The following is a 12,068-nucleotide window of genomic DNA, read 5'->3' as shown; positions in this document are numbered from 1 at the left end:
GGCAATGTGCCCATGTCACACATTTAACATCTCAAATAACGCTGCTTACTTATTACAGTCTCAGCCAGCCGGCTAAGGACACATTTGTCATGACAACGCAACCAACTTTTTGTGTAGTGCCTGCCTTTCACATCAGAAATGCGGTGCCCACAAGGGTGAGGGTAGGTTTTGCTCCTGGTGCTGCCTCCACATCACAAGTCCTGTGGGGTGTAGACATACAGCTGCACCCCACCCTTACGTCCTTTCCTTGATCTAAGCCCAAGGATATGAATTTTAAGCTTGTGACCCTTTACCACTAAACCCGAAGAACCGTGCTCTTGAAGAAAAAGACGAACACTGAGGTAAAAATCGCCTTTTTCCTGAATATCCATGTAATATATCTGATTGCATTCCAAGTCAGTTATGTATATAAATTTTTTTGAATGTTTACACAAATGCAGATGTCACATACAAGAACTGGGCTTCAGAGTAGACAGGCATTAAATGTTTTGTGATGATTACTCCTAAAGACACAGACATAAATAAATAAATCCTATAAATTAACTGTTTATTTCATGGGTGTGAGAAGCCAGGGTTGTGATATCAACATTGACTACAATGAATTGACCATAATGTTAGAAATAATAGATTCTGAGAGTGCATAGAAAACAAGAGCTATTAAATAAAATGGGATTAGCTTATACAAAATACATTATGCAAAAAGTAAAGCACATTAAAATTGAGTGCAATTTAGACTAGACATGGTTTGCTCTTGCAGAAAACACCTGAGATCAACTGTGCCTCCTCACCTGTGTTGCATGTGCACTGCCAGCACTCCCCAAAACACCTGGAGATGTTTCTGATTTCACCAGTTTGAGCAAAGGAAACCCTGAACCTTGACCCAAGTCTTGGCAAATACGTAAAGGAATTACTGACTTTCCAACCATTTGTCTATTATCTGTAATTTTAAGCCTACACACATGCTCTGTTAATGAGCTTACACAGCTTTCATCATTCTTTCAAAGAAGTAGTAAAAAAATCTACTCTCTGGAAGTAATGGTGATACAATGCATAATGGAGAACTAAGCAAGTTTGGAGGAGGCCAACAAGATGCAGTGATAATGCTGGTAGCAAAGGCATCCTCCAGAATCCTGTGTTGTAGTCTTTTTTATTAGAGCATAGTCTGTACAATAAATGATGCCTTAGAAGCTTGATTAAAAGGTGCCCACAAGAATGAGGCAATGGTAAAGGAAATAGTCTGCAAGGGAAGACAATGTGTGATGTACAGACCTTCATTAACATTTTTTTCCTACAGACCATCTGTGCTACATGAAGGTTTGTATCCTCAAGGCAGCCATAATTCACATTAAGGTCATGACACAAGTTACAACCAACAATACCAGAAAGGTTGTGTCAGCACTGAGGTCACCTGGTAAGTACCAAAATAGCTATCCCATGCAGTTATAGGAATTAAAAAATCTTTCAGACAGAAAGATAATGATTAACCCAACAGGACAACATCCGCTAAACGGATGAGTCAGAATGATCTGCTCAATGCACCTAAGGGTAAATATCTAGTCATAATAATGATGATTAGTTGGAAAAAATAGCTACTGAAGTGTAGCGATCTCGGCCTGCCCTTCTCTGATTTGACTTCAATTCCAAGTTAGTTTGCATGAGGAGCCAACTTTGTCAGCCACAAAAATGTTGCATATGTAAAGTGTGAACATGGATCTGATTCAAGCTCTTTATGAAGTTGTCCTTTGTGAGGGAGAATAAATCAACATGAAAATGCGAGAAAGCCCATTTGTCATATCTTGGTCTCAAAGTGAAATGTCTGGCAAATTCATCATGCATCAAGAACTCTTTTCAGAGCAAATGTTGTTATTGCATTTAGAAGAAACTCACTGAAGCAGTGCTTGCAGATCTAGAGGATTACAATCAGGAAAATATTTCGTTTTCCCTTTCTGGATCAAAAAGTTAGTTCCCAGTCTCCTAAATCCTGCACCAAGGGTTCCATGGCCCTGGAAAGCAAGGTGGAAGGCTCTGCACCTGTCAAGACCTGTGCTGGCTGATGAAACCAGCCAGCACACCACGGCGAGCAGCGGCACTCCCTGCTCTGCCATAAGCACTCACGATGCCAGCCACTGTAGCTGAGGAAACCCTGCTCAGACCTGCAGGGACTGAACTCAGCATTTGGCAGGGAACAGAGGAGGATTTGAGTTGTGCTATAAAACGTGGTTTGCATTTGAGTCTAGACATGCTTCTATTTGTGATTCAGGACATTAAAGAAAATCTAGTGTTATATGTATTGCATTTCATTTCATTTTTAAAAAATTTACTATGGTAATACTACAAATTTAAAATTGTATTGCATTAAAGAAGGATAGGCAAGTTTTTCTCAAAGCATTAAGAGCTTCAGAGGGCAGTTTTTAAGTCCTAGGGTGGACAAGAAAAGAAAAGTTAAAGCCCAGGCAGACCTATTCCTACCTCTAGATATTTGTTAGCATCTGAAAGTGGCCTAGACATTCTTTCAGATTATTAGATTTCACTTCGAGGCAGGCCAGATCTCAAATAGGGTTTTCTCAAATAAGTCAAAGTACCTCTCTGTAAGTCACAGATAATAGATCTTGCTCCTGATGGTGGCTCTGTTTCATGGAAAGCACAGATTCAAACTGGAGTTTTCATGTATATACACCTACTGTATAGACATATTGAACACACCTATTGGTGTAGGAACATCGTAGATCTTAGGATATTGGAATTTCCCCAGATGCTAAATATCTGAGGAATGCCTAGTGTTGGAGCAAAGAACAATACTTAAAAGAGATTTCTGAAGACACTGGGAAGAAAGCCCCATGTCCCCAGGTTAAACTATTTATTTATTTATTTATTTGTAATAAAATTGTAATTCAAAGGCCATTCCTTTATTCTTAACCAATGAACTTATAAATGCATATATACCCACATAGATTTAAAATTGTCTTGGAACAAGAGGGTTTGTCTTGGAACAAGAGGCAGAAATTTTTGAACTACTATTAGTTAATAAATAATAGGGAGATGGATATGTTTGGTTGGCTGCTGTTTTGTTGTTGTTGTTGGTTTTTTTTTGGATACAAATCATTACAGCTACTAGGAAAGATAGGCATCATCCCTCCCGTTTTGAATCTTGAGAAACAGAGATACTGAAAGGTAAAGTGACTTGCTCCAAGTCATGGAAAATATTAGGCACAAATCATGCATTCTAACTTTTTGTTATAGACAATGAAAGTACTACTAATGGTGAAATTTAACTATAGTAAAAACTACTTTTGAACTGCTACCTCAGTTCATCCTAGTCAAACCAACAGGCCATTTCATCAATTAAAATGATTACAGTAATCCAACATGCTAACCACTAACTGCATAAGACTTTTGCTTCAAAAAACAACAATGAAGGTATTGCAGTGTGCAGATGTATTACTCAGTATGGAAACACATTTCTACAAAAAAGCCTATCATAGAACAACATACAGTTAAGCAGTACAAACTAGCATTACAATATTTTGTGCCAAATTTCAGGACTTTATCCCTTCCAGGAGCTGGCAACAAAACATAAATGAAAGCTCACCGACATGATATACTGATTGGCATGTGTGTATGTCAGGGTTCACATCTCATAACTTCACTGCTCAGGTAGAGTTCAGAGCTTAATAAATTTCTCAAAGTCCTCTTGTTAGGATTAGTTTAATTGCCATAAAAGATGTTGGCTTCCTGACTGGAGCAGAAAGTGAAAGCCCCGATGAGTCAGTGCAGCAGGAGGCAGGACTCCTTTGCACCACTCCTGCCACTCTGACTCATAGTTCTGCTTTGAAATTGCCAGCTCCAGGAAGGATGAGGTAGCTTGGTCTCCTTGCTCATTTAATTGCAAGTCTGTGAAAAGTTACAGGATGCCAAGAAATGGAGGGTCACTGGCTAAGAAACAGAGGGTTCATTTCACTCAAGTAAAGGACGAGGCACACGGAGATTACGACTTTGAGTCATTACCAACCCAGACATAAAATTCTGTCTTCCATTCCCAAAGGCTCACAGCAACATGGACACCAATTTTAGATGTTTCTTAGGACGTGTCTAGATTATGTGCACACAGAAGCACCAGCTGGCCTCACACAGGCTGGTCCCAAAGCTCAAACACTGGAAAGAAGAGACCATAGAGTAATTTAGGTTGGAATAAACCTTGGAGTCATCTGGTCCAAACGCCCTGCTCAGACTCAGCTCCATTTTCAAAGTTAGATCAGGTTGCTCAGGGTCAAATACCTGAAGTTGCTCAGTGCACAGTAATCCTAGAACCAGAAATGGTGCAGAGGTCCTTGAGCTGGCAGGGCTCTTCACCAGCCATTTAAAATGTGATGAAGGGAAGTGTTCTTTAAATATTAAAACATATTTGGTTAAGGTGGATTTGCTGAAGTTGCTTCATGGGGAGAATTGTTGTCTGTTTTGATACAAAGCAAAACCAAGCTTTTGGCATAGAAACAGACGCTATCCTGCTTATATAACATTGTTTTTGGAAGCTTAATCGTATACCAAAGAAAGCAGCACAGATTTGGATGAAAAATTAATAAAAATTTGTTAACACTCTTGATACTATGAAAACATCATTAAAAACAACAACAACAACACAACAAAAAACACGTATCTTTCAAAACACTTTAAAACATTAAAGCTTGAAGTACTAATAAACTTTAAGGAGGGCAAATCTTTGAATATGCACAAACCTGTTTTTTTGACACTATCAACATTTAGAGTTCTTTGTCTCTTGCTTTACTTGGCTCCTCATTCTATTTTTCATCACTAGTGCTGAATGTTTATCACTTCACAATGCTACAGTACTGCAAAGATTGCAGAAGAAAATTTCAATCCAAGGAGAAATCATGTACACTTGGAATTAAGAAAGAATACTAATATAGAGAACTTTCTGCTCATCATAAGTTTTATAAAACAAAACCAAAAAACTACCAACAAAACACTTTATACATTTGATATAAATTTGCTGGGTATTGTCTGTCTAAATAAGATGCTTACAAGATTTTTAAAATTCTCATTAGAGGCATTGAATTTTAACATAAAATATAGATTCTTTCTACTGTTATCTTCCGTATGCAGCTAGCTTTTAGCTTATTTCATAAATTAGCATTTATTTTAGAATGCAAGTGTTGTTACTGTAAATACTATTCAGAAAGTCAACAATTCAGTAAGAGGAAGCACTCAGATTGGAAAGGAAACATTTGACTGACTTACAATGTTTTACTAATGATGCAAGCCTACTGTAGATAGCTGTAACTGCTTGTAGATTGCTGCAGTACAAAAAAAAAACCCACACCATCAAAACCAAAAAAAAAAAAAATTTTAAAAATCCACCAAAAAACAACTGAAAACGAGCCAAGACAGCAGCTGTTATCACAGTTTTCCATTTCCAGGAAATGTTAGCAACATCAGATGTAATCCATTCTAAGTCCAGACTTTTTTTAAAAGTTGGACTAAAAAATGTAGAAATCACAGATTCTGTAACAAATGATATTAGCAAATACATTTGACCAATGAGGTAAAAAAGAAGAAAAGATTATTGTACATTTTTCGTCTATAAGCATTTAAACTTCTCCAATGAATTTTGACTTTGAAGTTTGTCTGTGTTTGTGCTAGTGATCAATATCAAACAAAGTAGTGTTAAATAATCTTAGATAAACAGCATGCACAACAGGGGAACTGAAACTGCAGTCTGAGATCTCTGTGGCCTTGGTACGCTGTTTACTGTTGCAAAATTAGGCCACAAATCATGCTTAAAGTGCAACAAGAGTTGCACCACTTACGTGAATATGATGTTCTTCCAATCATATGTAAACTAGTACAAAGCAAATATATATATATATATTTTTTAATGGAAAACACATTTGCGAGTGCAAAATTTGCATAGCTTTGCTGCTCTGATGTGAAATACATCTGCTTGTCACACTAGCTTCTCATCCAACTGTGGCACAATTAATGCAAAAGGAATTAAAACTATGGGAAATAAATGTGTGTTTATGTGTGTGTAATAAACATAATTTATTTTTAAAAGTAATTAAAAGTGACAAAGCTGAAAGTCCCAAAATGCTTTCAGGATCACTGATTTCAGTATAAAATGTAATGCTATAACAGCCAATTTTTATCGAGTTCATTCATACTTAAAATCATGATGCTTGAAAACCTGTCCTCCTTCCACTCTTCTTCCCCTCTTGGAATATTTTTATTTATGTAACCAAAATTATTTTGAGGGAAAGTATTTTTATTTTTTCCTTACAGCAAAAAGCTCAGTAGTAATTCGTTACTCTGTGTTAATAAATTGATATTTTTGTACATCTGTAATATACTAATGGAATTTGTTGTATCTAAAAATGCTACTCAAAACTGTTATCATTTAAGGACCCCATTTGGTATAGCTGGCCCATCAAAAATTTAATTGTCAACTAAATGACCTCGATGACAGCTTTTGTAACCTTGTAATGGAATGGTGAGCCCTTTATTGCCACTGGAAAGCAACCATATAAAAATGGGTCGCTATATTAAAAATTTCCCATCAGAATTATGGGAGCAAGTTGCTAGATATGCCTGAAGTTGCCAGTTTTCTAGTTTTCCTGTTCCCTAGTTAAGTAAAATAAGCAAGAACCCAAAGTCAATTGGCGGTGTTTTAGCAGTGATTTGAGAAGGGGCAAGGAGATGTAAGCTATGAATGACTGTGTAGATGGGTGAAGATTTATTTCATTGCTGTGGGACAAGGGCAGAGTTTATTCAGTTTAAAGGACAGATAGCTCTGTAACTGGAAAGTAGTGATTTGTCCTGAAACCAGACAGAGAAAGTAATATCCCATAATCAGTAATCTGATTACTGTTTCTTTCTGTGATTTTCCGATTGAATCAATGCATATGACAAATAAAAAATAATGACCGTCCCAAGACATGAATTTGCATATTTTAATGAACAACAGAAGGACATAAAATAAATTCGTATGAAAAACTAGTTGACAGCTATTTATTTTTCATTAAGAAAAGCTTACATTTGAATTTATAAAGCTTTTCAAACAAACAGAAAAAAAAGTAATTTTTTGATACAACTAAAATGTAATATATATATATATATATTTATTCCTTACCTACAAGAATGCAAGGCAGATAAAAGAGAAGGAAAATCCTGTCCCCTAGGTGTGGTGTTTCTGCAGGTTCACAGCTTTTGACCCGTGAAAGCTGAAGCTTTTAGAAAGCAATATAGGAACTGCATATACCTGATATACAGACTGATTTTTAATTCTCTCAAAAAACTGTCTTATTTATGTTTTTCAAAATTTACAATGCATTAAATGTGAAGAAAGATAAGTGAAGAGGGAGAACTATTTCATTAATGACTCTAACTGGAAAGCACTCATCCTTCTTTACCTTACACATGTAACCTTTTGTTGCCTGACTTGTAATTCAAAAGGGTGCCAGGTATGAAGAAAACAAATGGCCCAGCAGCATCCAGCACAATGAGCCGAATGCCTGAGATCTTCTTAAATCACAGACAGATTTATAAGAAAAGCCATAATGCTTGGAGACATGAAGGTACCTGCAAAAACAGCAAGAATCTAAAGTCATAGGAAACTTACTCCTGTTGTACAGCAGTTCAGTCTTGTAAAGTGATGCTTAAGGAGACTGTATCCTGATATGCCAACAAGGCAGTCCTGTATCCTGGGGCACACAGTTAGGTGAGGACACGCTACCACTATCAGCCTACAGCTGAACAGAAAGAAAACAGCAGACAGCTGTCCCAAACAATCTTTGCATCTTGTTGTGTCTTTTTGAATTATGAAGTAGTAATCTGAAGAAGAGCAACTTGAGGAATGTGGGGTATGAAAGCTCTCCTGTATAGCTTGCTGCATTCTTTCTGCCTTGTTCTGAGCAAAGCTTCTTTTGAAAATGTTATTTTAAATATTGGCACTTAGATATCTTCCTTTAAAGAACTCTTTAGCACTTTTTACTGATGTTAAATGACATCATTATCATTTGATAATTCCTCTGGATCATATATTTCTCTGAACATGTGTTTCTCCTGAGATAAATCAATGACAGGAAGGTTGTTTGCTGGCATGCTGTGAAACTACATAACCTGTCTTGATAATTGCTAAAAGTCAACTATCACAGGTACAACTGCTTATTGTCCAGCTTGCTATCAGAACGGCAGGGACTCGAATAGTGAAGCATGCTGATACTGTGAGCTCCCGAACTGCCTGACATTTTCATTCATCCGAGAACCACTTTGCTCAATTTCAAGAAACTGAAGGAAGCTGAACTGCAACAGCAGTTAACAGGAAAAAATGCCATTGATAACATCAGTGGGTTTCTAGAAAGACAGAAGTTACTTACACATTTTTTTTCCAGTAACCTGTCCCACTACTAAGACCACCTACTGAGAATTGGGACAGATGCACTCTTGCAATAGACAGAAAGAGCTTTTTTTTGCCCTCTTATGCAACTTCCATAAGATTACTCCCTTTACTATCAGTATAGAATCTACTTACTACACCATTTATGTAACAGGTATCATAGTTTCCAGACTGTGTTTTTTAAAAGCTAATCCTATTTTTTCCACAAAACAGCAGGTGTGTATAAAAACAATAGGATGGGAAATAGCTAGTGGGGTTTTTTTTAGATAAAATTATTATTCATATATATTACAATATTTTAACAGGAAATTATTTTTAATATATAAGTATATGCTTTTCTTTTACTAAGTTTTATTATTCTTTTTCATTATTTTAAGAAAATTGTGTTGTTCCAATAAAACTTGTTAATGCAGAACCTTTTCCCCTTTCCATACAGTATTTTTCTGAAAAAATAAAAAGCAATCATAAGTCGTACCTAGGGGAGAAAGAATTAAGACTGTTTTTCTGATTTACAGTGTCCATGATAAAAATTTACTGCTGGCATGTATGAGTATATGGAAAAAAAAATGCTGCTATTTCTTACATTGCTTACACACAAATAATTACAATTATCCATAAGCACATAATCTCTTAAGCTTATGCTTGATTTTCCCCATTTACTGAAATAGACCTTGAAACTTATCTATTCTGGGACTAGGCATGGAAGTAAAAATGTCTTTTCTGTGTGCAAACAGGATACATGACATGCTCAGCAGGGTAAGTTCCACCTCCCTTCACACTAGTAATACCTTTCTTATATTTTATATGTGTGCCTTTGTGTACAAAACATCCAGCTGCTAACAATGCAGCACTTCTAGCTCAGTTTGTGACACATTTTAAAATACATTCACTTCACTACAGAAGCAGTGAACCTGACCAACAATAAGGATTGATAAAGAATCTTTGCTTCTCAGCTGAATTAATATTTTGCTCTCTTTGTCCTAAACTGCTGCAAAAATCATATATCTATAAGCTGATGGAGGTGTACTAGTCACAGTAAGTTCATCTCCCTTGCATTGGTCATTTGGGGCTTTACAGTGTCATGCTGCTGTGCCAGAGCCTTAAGGCCAAGGATTGGATATTTTGTAATTTGTTAATATGCAGCTAATCCTGGCATAATAAGGAAAATACGACCACTTACATTCTCCAATATGCAGGTAAAGCATGCTACATTTTGCAATTGCAATCTTTTTTTTTCTTTTTTTTTTTTTTTTTTCGCATCATTCACTCATCTTACAGCCCTTCTATCCCTGGTCCCAGACAAGCCTACATCTGTTCAGATTCAAAAGGAAAACAGCTCATACACACAAACGCGTCAGGACAGGGAGGAAGAGACAAAAGAAGAAGTCAGTGATATGGCTGAATGTTCTTGGTCAACTCAGGCTAGCCTAGAGGTTTCTTACAGCCAAGAAAAGAGGTAAATAGCACTGCAGAGCACAATATGCTTTTATTGAGTATTTGCCAGCTTGCATTCTCATGTATTCCAATGAAGAACAAAAGCAAAAAGCTGTCAAGGAAAATCTTCCCTGGTTACTGAAATATGCTGTCTTGCACATGGATGATCTGAGAGTAATACTCACTCTTACATTATAACTAGCTTTAATGAAATGGTCATTGCTATGAAAGAAAGTCATGAGGTTTTTTGTTTTGTTTTAAATAAATTTGGGACACATTGAAAAGATAACCTGGAATACAGCTTGACTAATATCTAAGTGAGAGATACTTCATGAGTAATATTATCTCACAATTTTCCTGGAATGCTTATTGCTTTGTGGATAGGGTCATCCTTCAGAGGAAAGAGAAAAGTAACACCTCACAAAACTCCTTTATCACCTTTCTCCAGAAGGTCACAGATGGCTGTTCCACCTCCTACACTGCCTAATGCTAATGGTTGCAGTGAGTATAAAGGTCTCTGATGCAACTCTGCAGCTGCAGTGCTGAACTGGTACCCATGGAAGCTCTGGCTCAGGAGTAACAGAAAATGCTGCTTCAGAAAAGTATTACTGAGCATTTTTGGATAACAGCAGCTAATGCAGAATGACGACTTTTGAAGGAAAATATGGAATGTTATTTTAAGGGAAAGGAATAACCTATACTAGTCTATAAATTAATGTCAGCAACATTCTTGAGGAGTCACAAAGAAATTTCATCACTGAATGGTGATATCTGGAATGTGCTTCCTGAATTATTTGTCCTAGCACAAAGTTTATTGGGCACTTGACTGATAAGTAAAATAGACAATTCTTGCCCCAAGGACAAGAATGTGAACATGGGAGGAGTACAAGACAAAGAAAAACAAAGGCTGAAAAAGGAGGAAAGGAAGCCAAGAACATTCATTTGGCTAATTAATTTTCTTAAGCATGCTCCAGAAAGGTTCCAATTTATATGAATACGTACATTATGGATTAGCATAGTTATTCCGTAGTGTAAGTTATTCCACAGTGTAATTTCATGTATGTACTGATGGTTACCAGTTGGTATGTTATATCCGAGCCTATTGATTTTCCACTGTCATTTAGTAGCAAAACATGATGAAAAGTTATATAGGCTTATCTGCACTTCTGTAGCAGGCATCCAATATCTTTGCTTTACAGTTCTGAGCAAGAATCTCACCTACTTATAAGTATATTTTGGGAAATGATTAGAAGTGAAGGCCAACCTTATTAATGTAAGAATAGGGATCCTACAGAATGTATGCTATCAGCATAAGTATTCTCTGTTTTAAGATGGAGGAGGTGGACTGAAGCTGTTGATTAGTATATGAGAAGAGAGGTACCAGTAACCTGCAAGTGTTTTAGACCTCTCTTTTTCTATTTTCTTCCTTACTTTTAATTATATGGATCAAAAATAGAGTCATCCAGACGTCTCTTGCTGGTTTGGTAATATCCTCATTATAGAGAAGCATAAGCTTTCCTCTCTGCTTAATATCAAAAAATGCTGAAGAATCAATAAGTCATTTTAGGCTTATTTGTTATCAGAACTAGTGCCTCAGCCATCTGCCTCAACAGCTCCCCAAACTGCTGATAGTTGTCTGGCAGTGAGACTATAGCTACTGCCTCCAGATCCTCAGGAGTTGTTCAGAAAGGAAGGTTGATATCAGTTGATTCACATACCCTCACTATTGTAGTATATCCATATCTAGCAGCTCAGATTGGCATAAACAGGAGTTATGATTCTAGCTCTGTAGGGGAAGTGGTACTATAAGATAAGAACTCGGTTTTACAGGATAGGAACAATAATAACGCTCATAATTTTCAGCTAACAGACGGACTTGATTTCACATACCCATCGAAGACAACTGTGAGAACAGCCAGGCAGAATTAGAAACATAGTGAGGGAGACAACATCATAGCACAAATCTCTTATAAACAGAATTGACATTTCAGACCAAATCAAGTCTTTTGCAACACTTAGAATCTGTCATGTGAGCTCTGCAGGAGAATCAATAGACTTGCACTAGACTTACCTCACTGCATAAAGCAGGTGCTACATTCCCAAAAGAGTGCCCAAGTGAGTAAAAGGCTGAGCGTGGAGTCTCCCAGAGGCAGCCAATGGGAAACAGCAAGCAGAACCAACTGTCTAAAATCTTGCTTTTCCCTCAAGACTCAGGTTTTTGCAT

General features: G+C 36.8%; 1 protein-coding gene across 2 annotated transcripts in view; it reads right to left on the bottom strand.

Moving 5' to 3' along the window:
- The window catches only part of PACRG (parkin coregulated), a 217,588-nt gene that overhangs the window by 1,467 nt on the left and 204,053 nt on the right, over nt 1-12,068 (bottom strand). The window lies entirely within an intron of this gene.

Source organism: Cygnus olor, chromosome 3 (genome assembly GCF_009769625.2).
Source record: "Cygnus olor isolate bCygOlo1 chromosome 3, bCygOlo1.pri.v2, whole genome shotgun sequence".
NCBI classification, from domain to species: Eukaryota; Metazoa; Chordata; class Aves; order Anseriformes; family Anatidae; genus Cygnus; species Cygnus olor.
The sequence above is the reverse complement of the archived record's forward strand: the minus strand, read 5'-3'. Positions and strand labels throughout refer to the sequence as shown.